General features: G+C 41.5%; 1 protein-coding gene across 3 annotated transcripts in view; it reads left to right on the plus strand.

Annotated features, from left to right (window-relative positions):
- Window positions 1–388: 388 nt before the first annotated feature.
- LOC134539384 (calpain-C) overlaps window positions 389–20,012 on the plus strand; it is a 114,635-nt gene continuing 95,011 nt past the window's right edge. For 2 of the 3 annotated variants that reach the window (XM_063381386.1, XM_063381378.1), the window contains exon 1: window positions 420–576. The gene's annotated coding sequence lies outside the window, so the exon portion shown is untranslated. Of the gene's footprint in view, window positions 577–20,012 lie in introns of all 3 variants that reach the window. The other variant, XM_063381394.1, reaches the window with a different exon arrangement.

Here is a 20,012-nt window from a genome sequence, read left to right on the forward strand (position 1 = left end):
TATCGTAATTACAATATTTTCGAGAAGTACAAACATGATTCATATTTTTTTTTGCGAGCGATTTAAGGCGCTTTTCCAAAATTATTTATTAATAATAAACACCAAGTTTTAGAGCTAATGATTCTTTATTTAGAAAATACCCACACATTAGCATGATAAGCAAACCTGTTCCCGAAAAAAAAAAGCCTTAGATGGGTTCAAGAACGCTTCTATATATTAATAAGCTAGTAGTTGAGCGAGTGTTCACTAGATAGCAGGCAGCGATGGAAGGACCAAGTGTTTGGGGGGAACAAGCTGCAGATTGTGGCAACACTGCGGCGGCTGGACAGTCGGGGCGTGTAGTTGAGCGAATGAGAACTAGATGGCAGGCAGCGCTGGTATGTTGTGTCGGGTGGAGGGGGAACCAGCTACAGGTTGTGGCAACATTGCAACGGATGGTCAGTCATCAGTCAACGAGTGGCATTGTGCGGGAGGGGTGATGTTGTCGCGCTCCACGTCACTGACACACATCGCGAGTGTCGACAGCGTCTCTGCTATGTGAGCTGGTGTGCTTCGCGGTTAGAAAGTCGCCCGGCGGTGAGTAGAGAACGTTTCCCGTTCGAACGGACAATTAGCGGCGAGAATGCCCACCGCCGTGAGCTCAAGGCCGCGGCCAGTGTCCCCGTGTGGGCTCCGTGCAGGCGAGCGTGGGTTCGACACCCTGGCCGAGCATTCTCAAGCTGCCCACACACAACCTCGCCTGGGCAAAGTCACAGTCTGTACCTTATATTTTGGTTATTTGAATTAATTCTTGCCAAAATAGGTTCTAGATGCTGTAATAATGTAACTAAGCAATAAATAAAATAACTTACGTCAATCACAGGGGCTTTGGACGGTTGCATTATTATTCTAAAAATGCATAGCTTCCTTTGTGTAATGTGATTCCAGGTATTGTGCATTCTGCCTTCACAGAAAGCTCGCATATATAATTGCATATGTGCATACATTTTCGTAACGTTTCCTCCCCCCCTCCCCCTCCAACAACACACTGTGTTCATTGTCACACGGAAAACTGCCCTGTCTAGATTTGCAATGTCCGATGTCCGAATCCACTTATTTCTAAAGTAGTAATTAGAGCGCAGTAAATATAGTGCGCCAAACTAGGCGTTTTTTAAAGATTGTTTTTGTTTATTTTCATGCATTGTAAATGAATATGCAGCTTAGTTTTAAATGTTAATTCATCTTGTGAAAGCTGTAAGAGTTCAATAATTTTTATATTATATTTGGCAAAAGTAAATGCTAATAAATAAATAATCACATTGCCAAATATGAATATACGTGTTCGGCCTTTTAAAAACGCAGGTCGCAAACGGACAGCACTGGTGTGGCTTCGCAGAGTTAGTAACACCCGTGTTTGTAATGAACTGAGCTCATGGCCTTGAGCCGCAGAGCGATGTTGTACAGACCGCGAGCAGTAAGATGACCTCTGCCGTGCAATGAGACCCGAAGGTCGTAAGCTACGGCCACACGGGCGCTATGCTCGCTATGTTCGCGATGTTCGCTACGCGAGTAAAATATAGCCAGATGCAACTCAGATGTCACTGACCACACAAAGCTGTGTTTGCTATGTTCGCTATGTTGGCGATTCTGGCGACGTCGCCGGCAGTGGCGGATCCAGGATTTTGGTTTGGGAGGGGCTTGACCCAGCTGAGGCTAGGCTTTATCAAGGTAAACACTAAAACAATAGTGGACCCAGATGCTTTTGGAGGGGGCTTGAGCCCCTTAGCCCCCCCCCCCCCCCCCCTTCTGGATCCGCTACTGGTCGCCGGGTGTTTGGTTCTCGGCTATTTTTCTAAACGTCGCGTCGCTGACTTTGCGCATGCGCAGATAAGCAAAAACATCTTATTTCGCGCGTATCATACTGCTGCGTTTCGCTTTTTGTAAGGTTTAATTTTTCTCAGTATTGTGCTTTAAATAGTTATGTCGACGGAAAAGTTAATTGAATGATTACGAAAATATCCATGTTTATGAAATAAATCCACGGAAGAATTTATAAGGCAGGACAATGCCTGGGATCTTATTTCAAAGGAATGCTATCAACCTGAGTTGTATATATTTTGAAATGATCTATAAATTTGGTTTCGTCCTCACAAGCAACTGCTTCATCAAATAGTGAAATTGTTCAAATTCTTTTGTTGCTAGATTAACTTCATGAACCCATTTATTTTTACGTTTACATCCTGCGAGAGCCAGCAGAATATTATCATCGTCGGAATCATCACTTAAATCCCACGGCATGCGTATCTCCAACATCGCGAACTAGACTGATCTGTCTGGCCACCTGGCGCAGTGAACATAGCGAACATCGCGAACATAGCGTAGCTTTCTGTGTGGCCTCGCTGTAGTGGTAGGCGTCGCAAAGGCCTCATACTTGGGCACGCATACAGTGTGCGGAGCGTCAGAAGAAACCACGCGATTTGAAAACAGATCAAGATATCTGAGTTGTGTCTGTTTACGAAAAAAGTTTAAGAATGCGTTGAGGGCGGAGGGGTTGTTCTGTTTCCGTATTTCGTTTTTCAACTGTATTTATAGGCGAGTGGAAAGGGTTAAAACGCGTGTCTTCAGAATTATTTTTAGACATGAAATACCCATTGAAGATTTTTGAAAGTACCCGATGACCTTGCATTAAACCTTTATGTTCATTTCTCCGCCTTCTAATGTTATGGTTACAGTTCAAATTTCGTAGTTGTCCCATGTACGACGAGAAGACTGCGCGTCAGTTCGGACTTATGAGTCGGAACCTTACAGTCGGAACTACCGTGTGTGAGCAAGGACGGTGGACTGATCTGTCGGATCTACTGATGGCTTGCCATCAATTCGGACTGTGGGCTCGAGAACCCTCAGTTCGAACTGCCGTGTGTGGGAACAGCGTCTCGCCAGTCCAAACTGCCAGTCCAAACAATCAGTCCATCAGCTGAGGGTCGTGACAGACATTTTTTTATACTCTTTGGTTGCTTTTGTGTTTTTTTCTTTTTTATAATTAGACACAACTGCAATTGTAACATCCAAAATTTCTTCCATATTCTATGATGAAACGATACATCCAACAGCAACAGCAACCACAAGACCGATCAAGGATGATTGAAAATGAAAATATACGTAGAAAAAGAACTAAGAACATATACTAAAATAAATTCCTTTTGGCACAGCCTATAGGTGTAGGTAGATTTCGAAGTATACCTATTTCTTCTGGAAATGTTTAGGGAACTTCTATAAACTTCTGGACCATTTAAAGAATTTAATGTACATAACATCTACATGTTCTACAATATTAGAAAATGATCGATTAAACATTTTCTCATTTTACATACAGAAAAATATTTTGAATGTTTTTAACTCAATGCATCCAGCATTTAATATAACCTTTCATGTTATGCCTATATGCCTACTATGGTAGTTTGCAATTTTTTTAGTTATCTTGTTATCCACCATTTGCAGTAATGGTTGGTTTACTTAATAATTTATTTCAACAAGAGTTGGAAATTATTTAGTAAGTTAAACAAAAATAAAAATAAATTATATAATGTATATAATAGGTAGTTTTTATTTTCTTATTTCAAACACAGGTTTTTTTCAACCCCTTGCTATATATAATGTCTTGTACTATCAAAATGTTTTCAGACAAAAGTTTTAGATAAAATATACTGTTTACAAACAATTCGAACTGATTTGATGGAATGCCTACTAAGGGAGTTATATATTTCTATTTGTATTTTAACCCCTCTTTATCCACCTTTTGCAGCAATGTTGGTTGTATCAGAAATAGTTTCAGACACAATTTTTAGATATTATTTATAGGGTTCACAAACAATCTGAACTGATTTGATGGTATGACTACTAAGGGAGCCTTGATTTTTTTTTTGGTAATTCAAACCCTGTTTATTCCACCTCTTGCAGTAATGGTTGGTCGTAAAAACAGTTATTTCAGTCCAAAGTTGTAGACAATAATTTATGGTTTTACAATAAATTAGAACGAATTTAATAGTGTACATAGTACGGAAATAACGAATTTTTTTAAAATTCTACCCCTGTTTTTACAACCCCCTACAGCAGTGTCTCATCTCAAAAATTGTTTCAGAAAAAGGTTTAAGATAAAAATTATAAGATTTACAAACAATTTGAATGAATTCGATGGTGTGCCTACGAACACAGTTAATTATGATTATTTTGTCCTCCAACCCTTGTTTTTTTCCACTTATTGCAGTTATGGTTGGTCGTATTAAGAAATTATTTTAACAACAGTTTTTGGTATTACTCTTACGAGTTATAACACGTTCAAACGGATGTGATGTTCGTCATATAATGGGAGTTATAGTGATTTTTATGTTTTTCAAAAAACCTTCCCCATTTCTACCCCTTTGGTCGGATATCGCCTATTAACGTATTAGACTGTTATTTTTCATTACTATCCTTACTAATATTATAAATGCGAAAGTAAGTCTGTCTGTCGGTCTGTCGCGCTTTCACGCCAAAACTACTGAACCAATTTAAATGAAATTTTGTTCACAGATAGTCTAGAGCCTGAGAAAGGACATAGGCTACTTTTTAATGCGAAAAAAAGGGTTGTAAGGGGTTGAAAGGGGGGTATGAAAAGTTGTATGGAAGTATCGTCATTTTTAGAGCTAGAAGCTTGAAACTAATTTTTTAGGCTGTTGATTCGATATAAATAAATATGACATTCAAAGTTCGTAAAAGTTTTACCCTCAAGGGTGTATAATAACAATAGGGAATAGGGGATGAAAGTTTGTATGGAAATATGTAAGGTTTATGTGAAAGGTTTTTTAAGTTTGCGACAAGATACAAAATATTAGAGCTATTCTGATGTAAAATTTACGGAGTCATTACAAAATGTGAAACTGAAGTTCACGCGAGTAAGAAACTTACCAAGCACCGCGCCGTACCCAATGAGCGCTGTGCAGCCGCGTGTGTGTGTGTGTGTGTGTGTGTGGGGGGGGGGGGGGGGGGGGGTTACGCGGCGTGGTACGGCGCGGTGTAGGTGGGGAAATATGCCTAAGTATGCTTACCCGAACGGGTATAACACGTGAGGGCAGACAACTGTGCCACACGCATGCGAATACTGATTTTTTTCCGCTGCAAATTCATTATTATTCACAAAATGATTACAATTCGATTTGCTTACACGATTTTTTGTTTATTTAATTAATGTTCTTCGTGAAATACAAATAACTTTAAGTTTTTGGGTATACATGCTGTTAGAACTTAACTTGGAAGTGTATATATATATATATATATATATATATATATATGTATATATATATATATATATATATATATAATATAGCATTATTTGTGATATTCTCATATTTTATATTTTAATTTTTGTTAAATTTATATTTTGGTTAAGGTTATTGGATTATGATGAGCCTAACCAATGGTTACATTCTTGAGTGGTTTGGTGATAAACGTATGTGTCTTATTTGTAAAATAATTAGCCTAAATAATTAAAAACGCTACCCAAAGACACTATTCCACGCGGACGAAGTTGCGGGCACAGCTAGTAGTTTATATATCAGTTTGGAAGTTATTTGTGAAAAATTAGGGCAGTTATCGTGTCCATATAATTTTGATGTATATATATATATCGCAATTTATATGTATACTAGCTGCAGTACCATGCGTTGCCCGGGTTGAACACATAGTGATATATTCTCTGCGGGTTAAAGCAAAATGGATAGCGCTATATGACAGTGAGGTGGACATAGAGGAAAATTGCTGTTTGTATGTCTATGACCTATGATTTTCTGTTTAGCCATGGCAATCGGTTGAACGGTTTAGAAGGTGATGCGCTGCAGCCACATATAGTGGCGAGTTATAGCAAAATAAATATTGCGAAAATATTCTCCGTGTTCAAATATCTATGTATACCGATTTTCATGGCGATAGATTGAATGGTTTAGAAGTTGATGCGCTGCAGGGTCATTTAAATGAAAAAACACCTCGATGTGCCAACTTTCATGGCGATCGGTAAACGGTGTGTGAATTTATCGACGTCATTACGTACATACCAACATAATTTTATATATATATATATATATATATATATATATATATATAAACTTTTGAGTAGACGATAGTTTTGGAGTATATGGACAATGAAACATAAAACTGTATAAAAAATTTTCGGGAAGTCGCAACATGGTAACGGCTAGAATAGATATTATTTCTTAGAACTCTACCTAAAAAGTAGCATATGAAGAAGGAAGATATGGAAAATAACTGTTTTTGAAAGAAAGAAACATGATAGAAGAAGGATATAAAATAAGGAAGAGTAAAATTAATTATAAATGAAATTGAATGAATACAATGCTAATTGGAGTACGACATTCTGTAAGATGAGAATAAGTGTGACTATCGAAAACACGTCTATGGACGTGATTAGGAACATTTTAATCTTATTTTAATTAAGACGTCATGGAAAGTAAGTATGAAAGAAATTGGATGAAATTTCGATGTGAGAAGCATGATCCAAGCTCAAAAAGCAAGAACAAGGATAATAGCAGTGATTAAAAAAAAGACCCCACACAGAAAACCAGCCTTTAAGGATGAATAAGGACAAGATAATCAGACAACTTGAAGATTAGAATACACGACCCCAATTATACCCTAACAGGGATTAGAGATAGGTGGTGTATCAAGATGTATCTTTAATAGAGACCGGAAAAAATCGTGGATTCATTTCGCGGTAGGTTAAAAATCAAATAGTTGTACCTCTGTGTTGCCTCTGCTATTGGCTCACGACTCACCTGGATGACTCTGGGCCAATGAGAAACACCCAAGCAAAGCTGTATCGAATCACAGGCTGCTACGTTGGGATGTCTCGACAGCAGCCAATGAGGGGTGACATTTGTCCGAGTGTACGTAGAACAATGGAGTTCATCCTACAGGTCATTGAACCCGCGAATTTTTCCGGTCCCTAGTCATTAATCTATACTAATATTATAAAGCTGAAGAGTTTGTTTGTTTGAACGCGCGAATCTCAGGAACCACTGGTCCGATTTGAAAAATTCTTTCAGTTTTGGATAGTACATTTATCGAGGAAGGCTATAGGCTATATTATATTATCAATAACATTAGGTATCATTACTAAAAGTCCAATTTAGAATCAAATGCATTGGAGGGGGTTAGATGCAACATGCAGTACACGTACGAAGAGTGTGTTGACAATTCCGCAGGCGCTATAACAAGCACTAGATGCCTTATCATTCTTAATTTTCCCATACAAGTAAAAAACACCCGTGTGATATTAACAACGAAGCAATCAGTACCCTTATAAGAGTTAAATTAGTATTTAAATACTTTTTATCACTTTAAATCGCAAACCTAAACTATGTTTTTCCTCTCTCTGTGTTTAATTTGTTTTTTATTGCCCTTTTTTCAAGTATATATATTTTACAGACTTGAAACTCCACAGTAATGTTCCTTATGTTACGCTGGATGAAATTTTCCGAAAATTAGATCCCATGGGTGGTTAAAACCAGGCAACAGTGGGTACCTTGTCTGCATGAGAACAGGATTTTGCATTGTTCATGCCTTCTGCGTCTCCATGGCAACGGGCTTCGCGCGGCAGTGGCGTACCCACAAGGAGGGGCATGTATAATGAGCGGTGCAAGAGTGATCTGCCTGTAGACTGCCATAGCGAAGTACGGGTACATCAGTTGTACGTTGCGTGCACGAGTCGGGAAACCATCGGTGCTATTCATTTTCTCTCCGGTACATTATACAGCATTGTAATACATTTTCACTGAATTTTTTTTATTTACCATTACTGTAAATTTTTTTTCCATTAGTATAGCCATGCGAAGCCGGGTCGGGCAGCTAGTTAAAAATAATCTGTGATTGAAGCGGTATTTACTCACGTTATCGAATTTATTTCGGGCTGATGGTTCCCACGAGCTATCTCTGCCGCTGTGTTTAAATTAATTTTTACAATTAATTCTTGCAATTAAATCTACAGTATTTGGGTATAAAATTTTATGCTTCTCAAATAAGGCGAGGCCGAAACTTATTCGTGTTTACAGCAAAGTATGAATAATATATTCGCCCAGCTTGTAAAAAGATATTGATTTATAATCTCAATACGGAAGTTATATACTGTTTCTCTTTTATTTTTATACCTGTGTAATTATCTTAGTTACGCAGTGACATAGAATGTAATGAATTATAGTGGGGGAAGTTGGTATCATCGCCGTTATAGTTAAACAAATTATAGATTTCAAGAGGTGTTTCAACTTACAGAAACTCACCCTTATATATTTTCATAGTTGTCAGTAAGCCCGCCGTAATTATACCATGAGTCATATTTTAGTGATCTCGCCGAGAATTATGTTTTGTGAGGTTAGTGCTCTGTGTTCAAATCTCCACGCTATTAGATGTGCTATTTGACAGTTCCTTTCCAATACACGCATCATACAAGCAGGGACCACAAATTTCTTGGGCGCTAGTTTATTTTAACATGCTACGATAGAAAATTTACAACAGTTCAAAAATATCTGCGGCATGTGTCAAGACATTTGTATTAATGGTATTAGTTTAAGACTTGTTTTTGAGACTAGGACCAGTCAGGCCACGGGCAACTCATATTACGGACAACTCGTGTGCCGGAAAACTCAGGCCACGGATATCTCGGGTCATGGACAACTCGGGTCACGAACAACTAAGGCCTCGGACCACGGACAACTTGGGCTACAAGCAACACGGGGTAGGACCAACTCAGGCTACGGGCAACATGGCCTCCCAAGGATGGGGCTGGGTGGACCCCTGGCCCAGCCCTGTTTATTTTTAAATGTTTAATTATTATAATATTTTACAAACTAGAAAAAAATTGAATATTTTTTATCCTTGAAATTTTAGAAGAATTTACACACATACAGATAATTTTATTTTTCTGTAACTATTTTCATTTTTATCTTAGTGTGTGAAATAAATATAAATACTTGCTGTGGTTATTTTAAAGTAAAATAATTTTATAAACAAAGCTTAGTTTGGACTTATAAAAATAAAATATTAACCATAATTATACCCTGTATTTTCAGGTTAAATAACATTCTAAAAAGAGTGTAGGTAAGAAATAACCATGCCATTATAATGTAGCACGTAACTGTAAAATTGGTGAGGGGGGGGGGGATCTCCGATCCTGGGTCCAGGGCCCGTAATAGAATGTGGGGGCCATGACGGGCAACATGGGTCAGGGACAACACGAGCCAGAGATAACTCAGGTTACGGGCAACTCAGGACACGGTCAACTCGGGCCAGGGGCAAAACGGGCCAGTGACAACTTGTGTCATAGACAACTCTGAACTAGAACAACTCGAGAAACTTCGGTCTCGGGTAACTTTGGCTACGGGCTACACGGGCCAGGGACAACTCGGTCTACGGGCAACATGGGCCAGGAACAACTTACCAAGGACAACTCGGGCCATACTCGGACTCCAGGAAACTCAGGCCACGGACAGCTCGAGACACGGACAACTTGATCCACCGACAACTCTTACTACGAACATCTCGGACTACGGACAACTGGGGTCACGGACAACTAGGGCCACGGACAACTCGGGCCACGAACAACTTAAGCACTAAAAACTCGGTCCACGGATATGGTCCAGGGACAACTCGGGTTACGGGCAACACGGGCTAGGGACAATTTAGTTTACGGGCAACACAGACCACCGATAATGTCAAACTGGAACCACGGTAAACTCGGGCCACTGTTAACTCAGGTTAGGAACAACCCGAGCCACGGAAAACTTGGACCATGGACATTTCGGGCCATGGGCAACGTAGATCACGAACAACTCTGGACAACATGGAATACTGACAACCTAGAACACGGACAACTCGGTCTACGAAAATTCTGGGCACTTACCATCCGGGCAACGGACAACGTGGGGCACGGATATAGTGGGCCAGGGAAAACTCAAGCTACGGGCAACACGGGTCACGGAAAAATTTGGGCCACGGACTACTCGGCAGTTTCTCCGGCGACAGTCACGCCCCACCGACCGGGGCAGTTTTCACTGCGTCGCGGCGAGAGAGTGATGCAGAGAACAGCCGGCATTTAGATTGCCGCAAGACAACACAGCTTTAGGTAACGTCACGTCCGTTGCCAAGTTTATTTATTTTCCTCATTTTAGTGTCTGTAGTGTAACATGATATCAACATCTAGTGTATCTATGTACAGTGCATGAGCATTGCGTATGTCTGGCTTATTAATTTTTTAAAGCCAATCTATATTAGATTTATTTTTTAGGAGTGTGAATTTTCTACTTTCAGGTCTACAGAGTTAAATTACTATTTGGTGGGATACGGGGAGATAGGGTACATCCAATCTCCCCCTCCCCTCCGAAATTTATATATATATATATATATATATATATATATATATATATAATATCCACTAACAATGGAAAGAATTTGAAAACAAATAGCGGAAACGTTATTCCATCCACATCCCCTCCCTTTAAATATACTTATATCTCAACCATACACCCTGTAATGCCTGCAAATGTATGCATTGTATAAAACATTTTACTATAATATTTTAAAATATTTTATATACATATATGCATGTACACTTTGTCCATAAATGATTTGGACCATTTGTTTTTTTTGTTAACTTTATTAGCAACGTTATTTCTTAAAATTTATATTAATTATATTTTTTAAAATTATTTTTGGATGATTTTCCAAAGAAAATTATTTAGCGAATAAATACGTTAGTTCTACTTACGACTTAATACTATGATTTCATTAGTCTAAACATATATTCATGAATTCTTTTAAAGATACCATGACGAAAGGCGTAGAAGATGATCGGCTAAAGTTGAAGTTTGAAAGAAATTTAACATTTTAATACATAATTTCACTCTTAAAATAGTGGTAAAAATTATGAATCTATGATATTGTTACGAGAACTCTAGCGACGATGCTGGCCGGCGGGACGCGATTCATTACTGCTGCACGCCTAATCCGATTAGCAGCGGCGCCTCGCTACCCTCCTTCTCATTCCCGGCGCTTTGCATTGAGCCCGGAGATTCTCTGCAACTCTCGAGGGTTCGGCTGTACTCAGAGCCCCGTCTGCGTGAAGTGGCGAACTAGGACGCCTTTGTTCACGGAGTGTTAAATCGGAGATTCTGATGACACGACACTTCGGAGGGTTACGAGACCTTTCCAGGGCGCGACTTGGTAGGTATTTAAGATGGAGGTCAGCCTGCGACGAGTAGTATGAGGTTACGGTGGCTGCGGCGAGTAGTGTGGGCGTGACAGAGACTGGTAGCGACACTGGCGGATCCTCGGAGCGACCTGCGTGAGCCCTTGGTGATAGCGGTCGGCGAGAGACGCGCTTCTTGTACGAAGATTGGTGCATCGGGACTGTGGTGGGTGTGCGGCGGACGAGTGAGAGGAGCGATGCAGTGCGTTGGGGCAGAGGTGAGTGGTAGAGACGAACAGGAGAGAGAGCGACTGTCGAGTCGAGCTCCATTGGGAAGAGTAAAAAGTGGACTTACAAAGTTGCGTTAGTTTGTGGACGAACATTTAGTTAGTTGTAAACTAAAAAAAGCTAATAAATTAAACTTTAGGTAATAATTTGGCAATATTTACCTCACTTGTTTTCCCACTTGTAACAATATTTTAATTTGTAATCGCCAGTAAATAAAGTAACGAGTTTTATGTGCAGTTTAAGCTGGAAACTTGATGAATGTTGTGGATTGTTGGGGACGCTTAGCGGAGTGTTGTCCACTTGAACTGGTAATTAGGGACAGAGAAGTGTGTACGTGAGAGTGATTGAAGGGAGCCTGCTGTTGTCACTGCGGAACTAAATAGGCTCTCCAGTAGCTTCGCAATGTTCAGGAAAATGAGGAAAGATTAAAAACCTGCGCACCTCCTTCAGCTGTGAGGGCAAACATGTTCACTCACGTGACGGCCTTGTCAAGTTGACACTCGCCGTGGGACAGCGATATCGTGCTATGAGTAATTGGTAAATGTGCCAGTCCTGCACTGTGCCTTCTCGCGTGTAGTCGATGAGCACCAAGAAGCTCCCTGGCGTGCAGCTCAACAACACTCCGACTAGACGTGGCGGCGAGGCTGGCTGCTGACTGTTACGTGAGCGTGCCGCGTCTCGGCCCGGTGTCGCACTACAGACGCCGCTACACCGCCGCGCGCAGCCGCGGGTAGCGGGACTGCTTCACGCCACAGTTGCTCGCCTGCTGCTGTCAACACGAGCTGCTCTAGTGACGACTATCAACTGATAGTTTCAAACTAGCTGACACGCTTCTCGTGCTAGCAGCTTTAGTATGTGTGTATACACACACACACACGCGCTCATCATTGACTCACTGAATGACTCTGTAACACTTTATAAATTTTGTTTTTTGCTTTTTGCTAAACTGTTCCTCCTAGCATTGCTGCCGAGTCCGTGGCGCAAAGATAATGTAGCGTCGTATTTGGGGAGGCCGATAGTTTCAGGATTTTTCAGTGGCCTAAGTTTGCCACGCTTGGCCGCGTATAGGTATCTGTTTAATATAATTCAAGTTGTTGGCCTCCACTTGCAAATATGAATCTATCAACCACTTTTGTGTCAATTTTCCAGCGCTAATGATAGGATTAAATTGATCGCTAATAGATTTTAAGGCACATTTGAATTGTAACATGCTAATGTTTTTTGCAAGCTCTAGTCAGTTGAGCATCTTCATACGAATCGCACTGCCAACATAGTTGCCATCGTGGAGTAGGTTGAATCGAATCCACAGCAAGGAAGATTATTTAATGACCAGAGACAATATTAACACGCCAAGTAGTTATTCAAGTGGTTAATATTAAAAAACCTTTTTTGTCAAATGTGTTTTATCATTTCATATATATAATAATTTTCTTTTGCACAATATTGACATAAATTGAATTTAAAATAATTATTTTGTGTATATTAAATTAAAGTGTTTGTTATATTCATAATTTTTCAACGGGCACCGTATTCGCCTTACAACAAACTAGTACTGAATATAACGTATGGTATTGTTTACATCACACAGTATTAACATTAGTATCGTCATAATGAAGGCCAGCGATAGGTGCATACGCAGATCACAGAGAGTCCACTGTAAGTTCAGTATACATAATGTCAGAGAGATAGTAGACATTTCTAATTGAAACAATTATTTTTAATGGTAGGTACGTTTATAAAATTGGGCATTCGTTACGACACAGGGTGCACCCTAATATATATTTTTTTGACGCTGTAAATACAGTTACTACACTTGTCAGTCATGTTTAGAAGTTAATGCATTTTTGAATTACAATGATTTCAAAAAGGAAAAAAAATTACAGCTAATTGAGGTAAAACAGGGCGAGTTAGCGCACCGGGTGAGTTGTTGCATTTGTTATAGTTCTTTTGCTACTCGCTAGATTTCACTATAAGCGTGTGGGAGTGTTCGGCAGACATTCAGTTTGAACGTAACTGTGCTTACTCCACCGTAAATCGCTTTCATCTCCGGAAAATACTGATTATTTGTGAAAAGTACCCTGTTCAAGTCCTTGATTTTACATTTCATTAGTCTTTAAACGTGTAATTCTCGAACATGCTGCTATTTATAATGATGAATACTACTTATCCGGTTCATTTTTATAAAAAAGGGGTTTCTGGGTGCATTATTAGCTAAGTTTGTTTTTATGCACTGCGAGAAACTTAATGCGCCTTCTCATCCTGGATATTGGTACATACAGCGTACCTAGTTTTAGGAAGAGATGACGCAACATTTTCTGTCTTAAATGTTATTCTTAAACTTTTATTTTTCGCTGAAAGATTTTAACAATATTTATATTGTTCGAGTCATTCATGTTGTGAAACCTAGGTCACAGTTCGTAGACAGTCACAAGGTTTGTCTGTCGTAAGTGCGCTGGGGCTCTATCTGGAGTAAGCTGAAGGTTATTTGGAATTGTTGGACGAAACCATGAGTGAGAACGATTTCAATGATAAGCCTGTAAATATCTTTAATATGGATGGGCCTGTACGTACCTTTAATATGGATGAATCTAGAATCCAAATTATTAACAAACTAGGACTTTTTTGAGTTCTTAGAGTTTAAAAAATGCCTGTACATTTGACCTATCAAAAAAAGTGAAACTTTAACTGTTGTAGTCTATAATAATTCTGAGGGTAGATTTTTACTCCTAGTAATAATCTTCAAAAAAGTATACAAGAAAAGAGAGTTTACTAACGTTATTTCTCAGGGTTTTAAATTTAGGCATAAGGAATCCCCAAATAAAGCTTACCTGAATTCTGAGCTATTCATTCAATGGTTCAAAGAAATGTTTAATTTGTTTTGAAGAAACTTCATAGTGTCAACCTATTGATGCACTGCAATACTGTATAACTGATTGAACTGGCTCATAAAAAGAATTGTGGTACTGGCTTGTCTACCATAGCAGGCCTTGCGGCCATTATGCATGTCTTTTTTGGCTTACTAAAAGAAATTAATAATAATACAGGTTTTAATGAAACAAAACGTTAAAGACGGACTCACTAAATACAGAGATGGTAAATTATTGGGATCAGAATGGAACAAAGCAGCATCAGTATATAAGGCTGCTTGAGGTTCCAGAGCTTGGCGGAAGCCTACATCCTCTCAAAACTCAATGCCATTTATAGGCTGCATGTTTGCCATTTCAGATGCTGCGACAACCTCAAAGTCATCCCAAACAACCCAGCATTGTTCCTTATAATTATAGGCAGGCATTATTCGCGAACAAAATTTGAACGTTTATTAGACTGCAACTAGATATACCCGCACCAGCGGTTTCTTCTTTGTGATTGGCGGCCGTCTGCGGGAGAAGTCGTTGCGTTATTTGACCGGGCCACCCAGGACGCGTTGTTTCCGCACTGAATTACTGTGATGGGTGTTGTAACAATCGACATGTACCTGAAGGAAACCCATCCAGTCTCGAAACACAGACGATGCTACAGAGTTTTTTTTTTAAACTTTCAGCTAGTCTCTGAATCTTTTCGCGAAATATGCATGTCCGTACTTATCAGTAGGGGCATGAATTTTTAGCGAAAAGATTAAGAGACTAGCTGCGTGTCAAAACATTATAGCATCGTCTGTGTTTCGTGATTGGTTGGGTTTCTCTCAGGTACACGTCTGCTGTCGGCACGCGAGTTGCAGCAAGTTTGCGCGGAAGCAAACTCGTCGTGATTGGCCTGGTCAAAGGCGGCAATGGCTGCCCTTGCAGGCGGCCGCCAATCACAACTGACAAACTGTTACCTTGGTCATACTCTTTTGCAGTCTAACGAGCGCTCAGATGTTTCGCGAAACATGTGCCTGCTTATCAGTACTGGATGTGCCAGTCCCTGTTTCTAGCACAACACACTTTCATATGTACTTCTTCAGTTAAGCCAGTTCGTTCAACACGCCCAACTGATACACAGTCTCCTCCTACACATCAACAGCATTCAAGTAACTATTCTTCACGTACTGTCTTGAACAAAATCAGTCCAGTGCTCAAGATGCAAACCGCAAAGAGAGATAAAAGAAAGTAATCGGCAGATGTGCTCAATTTATAAAAAATATAACAAAGAAGAACAAGGTTTTGAGAGATAAGGAAATAAAAGATCGAGCTCATCAGCATACACTTTAACAGCAGTGACAAACCAAGTGATTGACTTTTGGATGAAACACATGAATGTGCAGAATGCCGGGAAAACTATTTCGTTACTCAGAAGAAAGCAGAATGGATTAAGTGTTGTAAGAGCGGAAAGTGTTTGCACTAGACATGTACTGTATACGTGAGTAGCTGCAACGATTGTAGTATAGATAATATGAAGAAAAAAATTTCGGACCCAAAAGTATATTTATGTTATAATATTTCCAATACGTCTCCTAAGAAAACATTTTTTTATGTGTTTATTTACTTTTCACTGTGCTCTACATCACACTGAAAATTGGCTTAGAACACACAAAAATATGTATTTGTATTTAAGTTATTTAGGAAAATATTACAAAGAAATATAATTTTAAGCTAATTAATTTTTACACTTTTGTTTCGTGTTGCTGTCAAATAAAAGGTGTTTTGTATGTACTATGTTTAGATATAAATTTTAACAGATGTTTTGATAAATATTAATGTTTGTGCCATCTGCACCATCTAACCTAAACATTCAAGGAGAGATGACGCAAAACACTACTTTGTAAAACATGTATATATTTTTAATTTGCTTCTATATATTATACTTGTAGGGGATTTTTTTTATAAGATTAAGAAATTAAGTAACAAATCGCATCAATGATGCACCTTTCTACGAACAAACAAATTGCTATGGGAATTGAAATTAAATGAGCGCCAAATCACTCAGTTTAAAACATTTCACAAAAAGAATCCCATGCACCAACAAATTTAAGAATATAATTAACGGTGCAGAAATGTTATGTAAACAAGAACTGTATCCGAGCTGCGCCGGTCGTGGAGCAGACAGCATGCAAGCGTGTGAACCATGGCCGTGACCTCCCCGTGACCTCGCAGTCCGCCGCCAGGCGCGCAGGGGATGCGCGGGTACAGCGACCTGCGCGGAACTGCGCTGTGACATCTCGACACAGATCCGCGTACAAGAGTACTGGAGCACGATGCTGGACTCCGCAGCTCAGAGTACGAGAGTACTGGAGCACGATGCTGGACTCCACAGCTCCGAGTACAAGAGTACTGGAGCACGATGCTGGACTCCGCAGCTCAGAGTACGAGAGTACTGGAGCACGATGCTGGATTCCACAGCTCCGAGTACGAGAGTACTGGAGCACGATGCTGGACTCCACAGCTCCGAGTACGAGAGTACTGGAGCACGATGCTGGATTCCACAGCTCCGAGTACGAGAGTACTGGAGCACGATGCTGGACTCCACAGCTCCGTGTACGAGAGTACTGGAGCACGATGCTGGACTCCACAGCTCCGAGTACAAGAGTACTGGAGCACGATGCTGGACTCCACAGCTCCGAGTACAAGAGTACTGGAGCACGATGCTGGACTCCGCAGCTCCGAGTACGAGAGTACTGGAGCACGATGCTGGACTCCGCAGCTCCGAGTACGAGAGTACTAGAGCACGATGCTGGACTCCACAGCTCCGAGTACTAGAGTACTGGAGCACGATGCTGGATTCCACAGCTCCGAGTACGAGAGAAATGGAGCACGATGCTGGACTCCACAGCTCCGAGTACAAGAGAAATGGAGCACGATGCTGGACTCCACAGCTCCGAGTACAAGAGAAATGGAGCACGATGCTGGACTCCACATCTCCGAGTACAAGAGTACTGGAGCACGATGCTGGACTCCACATCTCCGAGTACAAGAGTACTGGAGCACGATGCTGGACTCCACAGTTCCGAGTACAAGAGTACTGGAGCACGATGCTGGATTCCACATCTCCGAGTACAAGAGTACTGGAGCACGATGCTGGACTCCACAGCTCCGAGTACGAGAGTACTGGAGCACGATGCTGGACTCCACAGCTCCGAGTACAAGAGTACTGGAGCACGATGCTGGACTCCACAGCTCCGAGTACAAGAGTACTGGAGCACGATGCTGGACTCCACATCTCCGAGTACAAGAGTACTGGAGCACGATGCTGGACTCCACATCTCCGAGTACAAGAGTACTGGAGCACGATGCTGGACTCCACAGCTCCGAGTACGAGAGTACTGGAGCACGATGCTGGATTCCACAGCTCCGAGTACGAGAGAAATGGAGCACGATGCTGGACTCCACAGCTCCGTGTACGAGAGTACTGGAGCACGATGCTGGACTCCACAGCTCCGAGTACAAGAGTACTGGAGCACGATGCTGGACTCCACAGCTCCGAGTACGAGAGTACTGGAGCACGATGCTGGACTCCACAGCACCGAGTACGAGAGTACTGGAGCACGATGCTGGATTCCACAGCTCCGAGTACGAGAGTACTGGAGCACGATGCTGGTTCCACAGCTCCGAGTACGAGAGAAATGGAGCACGATGCTGGACTCCACAGCTCCGAGTACGAGAGTACTGGAGCACGATGCTGGATTCCACAGCTCCGAGTACGAGAGAAATGGAGCACGATGCTGGACTCCACAGCTCCGAGTACAAGAGAAATGGAGCACGATGCTGGACTCCACAGCTCCGAGTACAAGAGAAATGGAGCACGATGCTGGATTCCACAGCTCCGAGTACAAGAGTACTGGAGCACGATGCTGGACTCCACAGCTCCGAGTACAAGAGAAATGGAGCACGATGCTGGACTCCACAGCTCCGAGTACAAGAGTACTGGAGCACGATGCTGGATTCCACAGCTCCGAGTACGAGAGTACTGGAGCACGATGCTGGACTCCACAGCTCCGAGTACGAGAGTACTGGAGCACGATGCTGGACTCCACAGCTCCGAGTACGAGAGTACTGGAGCACGATGCTGGACTCCACAGCTCCGAGTACAAGAGAAATGGAGCACGATGCTGGACTCCACAGCTCCGAGTACAAGAGAAATGGAGCACGATGCTGGACTCCACAGCTCCGAGTACAAGAGAAATGGAGCACGATGCTGGACTCCACAGCTCCGAGTACAAGAGAAATGGAGCACGATGCTGGACTCCACAGCTCCGAGTACAAGAGAAATGGAGCACGATGCTGGACTCCACAGCTTCGAGTACAAGAGTACTGGAGCACGATGCTGGATTCCACAGCTCCGAGTACGAGAGTACTGGAGCACGATGCTGGACTCCACAGCTCCGAGTACAAGAAAAATGGAGCACGATGCTGGACTCCACAGCTCCGAGTACAAGAGAAATGGAGCACGATGCTGGACTCCACAGCTCCGAGTACAAGAGAAATGGAGCACGATGCTGGATTCCACAGCTCCGAGTACGAGAGTACTGGAGCACGATGCTGGACTCCACAGCTCAGAGTACGAGAGTACTGGAGCACGATGCTGGACTCCACAGCTCCGTGTACAAGAGAAATGGAGCACGATGCTGGACTCCACAGCTCCGAGTACAAGAGTACTGGAGCACGATGCTGGATTCCACAGCTTCGAGTACAAGAGTACTGGAGCACGATGCTGGATTCCACATCTCCGAGTTAACCCATAACCAGTCAAGTTTTGTCACCTGTACTTATGCTGGAATGAGTGTGAGCTGACCACACGAAAGTTAGGCATTCAAGTGACTTATTTTGCTCGGCTAAAGCTTTATTCATGTCAAATGAGAAGTGAACTTCGCAGTTCGCTCTAAAATTAACGACAGTCTAGAATGCAAATTTTTGTACTCTTGTATGAACCTCTCATTGGATAGCGGGTCTGTAGACACGCCCCGAAGGACTAGAAGCCAATAACTAGGGGCAGGCATTTTTCGCGACAAGATCTGCACACCTATTAGACTGCATCAAGGTATACCCGCACCAGTGGTTTTTTTTCCCTTGTGATTGGCGTCCGTCTGCGAAAGAAGTCGTTGCCTTATTTGGCCGAGCCATTCAAGACGCGTTTGCTTCCGCACTGAATTACTGTGATTGGTGTTGTTACAATCGACACGTACCTAGAAGAAACTCACCCAATCACGAAACACACACAGACGATGCTACAGTGTTTTAACTTTCAGCTGGTCTCAAAATCTTTTCGCGAAATCTGCATGGCCCTACCAATAGCAAACATGTATAAAATCATCTTAACTGATCATATGCGACCCTTAGAGAATGTGAAGCGTGGCAGCAGCCAGTGCACACATGACATTGTCTTGATTAGGCACACTTTTGTGGTGTCTTTCCTGGTACCAACATGTAATGCGAATTTGGCGGGTCACAATAAATATAGACGGTAATTTTTCGTGAAACAACCTGTAATCTTAATGCAGTATGTCCATAACATAAGATCCCACTTATAAATTTTAATACTATCAACTTTAAGCTTTGTAGAATTTTGGTTCGAGGTCATAATTAAAGAGTAACTCAAACAGGTA

Source organism: Bacillus rossius, chromosome 1, assembly GCF_032445375.1.
Source record: "Bacillus rossius redtenbacheri isolate Brsri chromosome 1, Brsri_v3, whole genome shotgun sequence".
NCBI classification, from domain to species: Eukaryota; Metazoa; Arthropoda; class Insecta; order Phasmatodea; family Bacillidae; genus Bacillus; species Bacillus rossius.